We start from the raw sequence: 6,166 nt of genomic DNA, 5'->3' as shown, positions 1-6,166 counted from the left end.
CCTTGAGTTCAACCAAGAACTGCCAAAGAGATAAATAGGTAGGTAGGTAGGTGGGTGGGTAGATAGATAGATAGATGGATAGATAGATAGATAGATAGATAGATAGATAGATAGATAGATAGATAGATAGATAGATAGATAGATAGATAGATAGATAGATAGATAGATAGATAGATAGATAGATAGATAGATAGATAGATAGATACAAAGATGATAGATGAATCTGGTCGTGGATATCAAGAGGGAAAAAGGGAACAATTAGCAGTCATGAGGCCTTCTGCAGTGTGCCAGGATACCAGCATCGCATTCACATAACCACAGAGCAGGAAGACTGTCTCTCTCCCACTTTTCAGGCAGCTGAGGGCCCCAGAGCCAAGAGGGAAGACCCAGGTTCTAAATAAAGTGCTTGGAGAGAGAAGAGAAATGGCCCTGCCTCTCCTTGGACTGGGGATTAGCAATAATGATGTGCAGAATAAGGGAAGGAGAATGGACTCACCGAGGTAGAAGAAGGGCCTTCAAATCTGACAGATGAAGAGTGAAAAACCCACTCATTACAACCGGAGATCAGGGTTTTCAACTCTGTTCCTCCCCCCCCACACACACACACTCACACACTAAACTGGCTCTCTATTGGTAACCTAAAGATAGCTTGAGGCTCCCTTCACCTGAGGGAGGAAGGTTAATCAATCCTTGTGTGAAGAGGCTGAGAAAAGCCTGACCCTGGTGTAACTCTAACAAATGTTTGAAGTTCTCCCCGCCCCACCCACCCCCATTGCTGGTTGTGTCTGGAATGAATGGTTTTGCAGCTCACTTCCCTGTTGAGTGTGTACATTCTGCTTCCTAATCCTGCAGGCCTTGGTCTCTTCACCTAGCCTGGATTTTGCAACTATTTTCTGTCCTTCAAATACAGTGTTACAATGGAGTTCTTCCTGCTAACAGGGCTAGGGCTTGGATCCTGAGAACTTCATTTGAACCCAGGATGGGTCAATAATGTTTCTTTCCTGCTTCTATAGCTTGAGAACTCTAAGAACAATTAGAGTGCAAGTAACCTCTCATCACCAAGGGAAACCCAGGAAGCTCTTGAATATCTGACCTTTCAGAAGTGGAAGTCAGAGTGTCATATACTTTCCTACTCTGGCTGGCTTCACCGTGATCTTGAGACCTAAGCTAGGGTGACGGGCGTTAGCTACTAATTCTCTGCTAGGTTCAGAACTGTAATGACATTGTAAGTACAAGTCACAAAGGGCTTGGGAAGCATATTAACCCTTTCAACATTGGACCTTTTAGAACCCTGTAGGACACAAGGTTATAATGCTAGAGTCTCAGAGACTGGGCATATGGATCTACTAAACTTAAACCTTGAGCTCTGACTCCAATTCTGGTATACATCAGCGTTCATTTTCCAGAGAATGTTCTCTTAATTAGCAAATAGGAAAAGTACTTTAATTAACCCTCACTTTTTTCCAGTTGTGTGTCTTGAACTCAAGCCTGGGCACTGTCCCTGAGCCCTTCAGTTCAAAGCAAACAGTACCACTTGAGCCACAGTGTCTTTTGGTGATTCATTGAAGATGAGTCTAACAAGCTTTCCTTGCTTAGCCTTTCTTTGAATTGTGGTCTTCAGTGCTCAGTCTCCTGAGAAGCTAGTTTTCCAGGTGTGAGCCACTAGCATCTAACCTATTATTTTTGAAAGTCCTGGGGCTTGATCTTAGGGCCTGGGCACTCTCTCTGAGCTTCTTTTTCTCAAGAATAGAGCTCTACCACTTGAACCACTCCACAGCTTCTGAGTTTTTCTGTGTATGTGGCACCGAGGATTCAAACCATGGCATTCATGCATGCTGAGCGAGCTCCTTACCACTAAGTCACATTTCTTGCCCCACCCTTACAATTTTATCCCTCAACTTGCCTATCCTCAAGAAAAGGCCTCTGATCATAAATCATCTAAAGAAATCCCTATAGGAAGGTGTCCAAAAATAAAGAAGACAAAGCTCATCTGTGGGAGAGACTCTAAACATGTGAAGACTGTGACAAATGCTTCCATTTAATTATGTATCATGTTTCAACACTTAATAAAGTATAAATGAAAATGAGTCAATGTCCTAAATTATTGTGAATCATTTTATAATAGATGTAAAACATGTACTACATATTATGTGTATAATAATACTAAATACAATAAACAATAAATAAAGGAATAAAATAAAAAATAAAATACAAAATCAATAATAAAAATAATAATATGTAATAAACATACATATGTAAGTATATATCATATATTACACATGTATAGAAATATTTTTTCCATTGCAGGGTGTTCATTTGGGCCCTCAGAACTCTAGCCTGAATTTGTTTTCCTCAAAGACAGTAAGATTCACCTTCACCCATGGTGCAAAAGAGTTACCTGGAAGGTGAGATCAAATCAAAGCAATTACAGAAATACTGGCCCCAGTTCCAAGACAGTGGCTTAATTTTTTAAATGAAAGCAGTTATGTTCATTCAGTTCTATACAGAACATTTTAAAAAAGCAGTGTAGAATTTTGTACAGCTTTTGACATCCTTACCTTATCCCCAAAGTGCTTCTCTGAGCACTACATTGTTTCATTTTTGTACATTTTTATTGCAAAAATGTTGTACAGAGGGATCACAGTTACATGAGCAAGGTAATGAGTTCATTTCCTATTTAGCATTGTTGCCTCCTCTTTTGTTTTTTCCCTACCATCCCTTCCCTCCCATCTCCACAACTAGTCCCCCTGCCGAGCTCAGTGACTTTTTTTTTATTTTTGGCTTGGCAAAGGGTTTGAACTCAAATAGTGGCAACTCTGCACCTTCCCTCACATTGCTACAGATTTACCAAGACCCTGAGATCAAATCCCAGGCTAAGGAAGGAAACTGGCAGAAATTCCAAACCAGAGAGCTTTATTTCTTTTTAATTTAGTTAAATAATTAATGAATTTTTTATTTATTCTTTCTTTTGCCAACCACACGTCTTGAACTCAGGTTGTGGCAACTCTGACTCAGCTTTCATCACCCTAGGCTGTGGTGCAGTCTCTGGACCCATAGCCGATCCTGGGATCCTAGGCCCTGAGGGTTTGCAGGAGGAAAAAAAAGTAGGATACCACAAAAAGTGGTGAGCTTCAGAGGGCTGGGGTATTATGTCTTTTTCTTTGCACAGTGGGTCTGAATGACAAGGCTGCAAAGTGGACATGACCTGCCGTTACTCATACATGTAAGGCAAGCACTCCACCACTGAGCCACTTTCTATTTTTTCATTCCTAGAAGAAGCTGCACATAAAAACAACACTGATCTTCATTTTCAGTCTGTACCTTTGAATACAGACGAACATCTTTCCTCTGCTCTCCATCAATTACCTACTTTCCAGTTAGAATGACTTGGAATAATAAAAATGGAAAAAGAGAAAATAAATCATCATGAAAATAAACAGATGCAGAAAATTCACTGTATTTTTCTCACAAGTTCAACCATTATAAACTATTGGGGAAATATTCTCACTGGCACTGAAAGTCTCTAGTTAGGCAATTCTGATGAAGATGAGGAACAAAATGAAAAAGTGAGGAATCGTATCAATTGCAAGAAAAAAAATGGAGTAGGATCCAAGCAAATTTCTTCTTTGGGCTGCTGAAAATAATCGGCTTACTAGAGTGTGGTGACTACTTTCCATAAAGGCCACTCATGTGAATACTAGGGATGACAATGAATATACCCCTCTTCATTGGGAAGCATACAGTGGACACTTAGATATTGTCCATGAGTTGGTGGCTCAAGCAGCAGATATTCATGCAAAAATTGTTAATGGCTGGACACCCCTGCACAGTGCTTACTCGTGAAATAATACCAGTGTGGCGTCTTTCTTACTTCATCATGATGCAGTTACCAATGCCCAAACTAAATGCCTCTTGACTCCCTTGCATCTTGCTGCTGGGAATATAGATAGCAAAGATACACTGGATCTCCTTCTGTTGAACCATTATATCAAACCAGGTCTGAAGAACAACTTGGAAGAAACTGCCTTTGATATTACCAAAAGGATAAGTATGTATCACTACCTCTTTGAAGTTGTGGAAGGCTGTACAAATTGTTCTATTTAGTTGTAATGGTTTGGTTAAGTTTCTTTTCTTTTCTCTTTGTTTTCTTTTTCTTTTCTTTTTTTTTTTTGAGTTTTATTATTTTATTGTGAAAACACCATACAGAGGGGTTAAAATTACATGGGCAAGGTAATGAATACATTTCTTATCAAGCATTGTTGCCTCCTCCTTTATTTCCCCTTCCCATACCTTCTCATCTCCCCCCACTCCCCTCCCCCCTCATTACTCCTCCTTCCCGGCCAAAGTCGAAAAGTTTGTTTTTCTACATGACGTCTTGTACATCTCATTGTTGCAATGGGTCAACCTGTGTCCCTATTTAAACAATTTGTTTTTTCCCTTCCCCTCCACAAATCATACCAACATCAAATACAATGAAAGCAGGGGTTATACGGTGGGGGAGGGACATACAAAGCAACAAAGAAATCATCTTATAAATATGTTAGAAACAATCACAAGAAAGAAAAAAACATTTGAATCCTTATCTTGGTGTTCATTTCACCTAACATCAACTTATCTGACCATTTCTGCTTGTCTGAGACATATACTAGTTACAAATAAGGGAAACCATGGGATGTATGTTTCTTTGGGCCTGGCTTACTTCAATATAATTTTTTCCAAGTCTTTCCATTTTGTAACAAGTGGGGCAATGACATTCTTTCTGAGGGAGGAATAAAATTCCATTCCATAGAATTCTATTTTCTTAATCCATTCATCTACTTAAGGGCATCAAACAAGACCATACAAAAGCTACCAAAACAACTATGTTTATTGCAGCATTATTTAGCATAGCTAAGATATCAGTTACGTTTCTTAAACATCAAAATGCCAGTCCACTCTTTGTGTCCATATAAAATATTTTCAGAATTCAAATAACAGCAATATCTTACTGTAAAAATTCCGTGGAATTTTTCCAAGTGAATTGCCTGACTTTGATGTCAAATGTATTTGAGTTGTTTGTGTACATCTACAATGATTTCTGCAGAGTTTGTGATTTTTTAATCAGAAATAATTTTATCTTATCTGTTGAAATGAGTAGTACAGAAACTAAAGATATTTCTGCTTCTTGTCTGAAAAAAGTATATTTTAAAATATTCTATATTCTGTGTTTGCATAATATCCATAATCTATTTCATTGTTTCCTAGATATACTTTGCATTCAACATTGTTTTATAATATATATATATTCATTAATAAATGTGTCCTTTCAGATTGTATTCCATATAGAAAATTTAAGATTATTTTTTTTTAGGTTCTTTTTTTTTTTTTTTTTTTTTTTGGTCCAGTCGTGGGCCTGAACTCTGGGCCTGGACGCTGTCACTCAGCTCTTCAGCTCAAGGCTAGCGCTCTACCACTTGAGCCATAGCACCACTTCCGACTTTTTTCTTTTTGCTTATGTGGTGCTGAGGAATCGAACCCAGGGCCTCAAGCATGCAAGGCAAGCGCTCTACCACTGAGCCACCTCCCCAGCCCATTTTTCTAGGTTCTTATAGTAGTATATTTTTTTGGATAAAATGACAATGTTAACTAATTTCAAAAGTTTTGTAAAGGTTATTCTATGTAGAGGCCTTTCTAAGGTGAAGATTTAATACACTGATGTCAAACTAATGTTTAATTCTAACACTTGCAAATATTGTTACACTTGTAATTTTGTAATCAACTTTTTAATAACTGTTTTTCATTTCTGCAACTGAAGAATGAAAAATATGGAATACTTCACAAATTTTCATATTATCCTTGTGCAAGTGTCATGTTAATCTCTGTATTGTTGTAATTTGGGTATACGTGCTGCTGAAGCATGTAGTATCCTCTAAATTTAAGTAGTTAATGATGCAATCTTTATATAGGCTTATATCCTTGGGTGCCTATTTGTAGCAAGGAAACCTTATTGTTCCTAACAATACTATTGATCTTATTTCCCTAAAATAATGTGTATAGTGGGAAAAAAATTATATTGTTTGGTCGATTGCTCACATTTGCATTTTTTGCCAATGACAATTTTAAGTCTTTTTTCATTTTAGATTTGATCATACTTTGAAGCACTTACAGCTAGGTCCTAAGGTGATGA

General features: G+C 37.8%; 1 pseudogene; it reads right to left on the bottom strand.

Annotated features, from left to right (window-relative positions):
• Positions 1-5,798: 5,798 nt before the first annotated feature.
• LOC138812956 (U6 spliceosomal RNA) lies at positions 5,799-5,898 on the bottom strand (annotated as a pseudogene).
• Between the last annotated feature and the right edge of the window lie 268 nt (positions 5,899-6,166).

Source organism: Dipodomys merriami, unplaced genomic scaffold (assembly GCF_024711535.1).
Source record: "Dipodomys merriami isolate MVZ:Mamm:240054 unplaced genomic scaffold, mDipMer1.0.p SCAF_570, whole genome shotgun sequence".
NCBI lineage: Eukaryota > Metazoa > Chordata > Mammalia > Rodentia > Heteromyidae > Dipodomys > Dipodomys merriami.
Note: the sequence above shows the minus strand (reverse complement) of the source record. Positions and strands in the feature narration are given on the sequence as shown.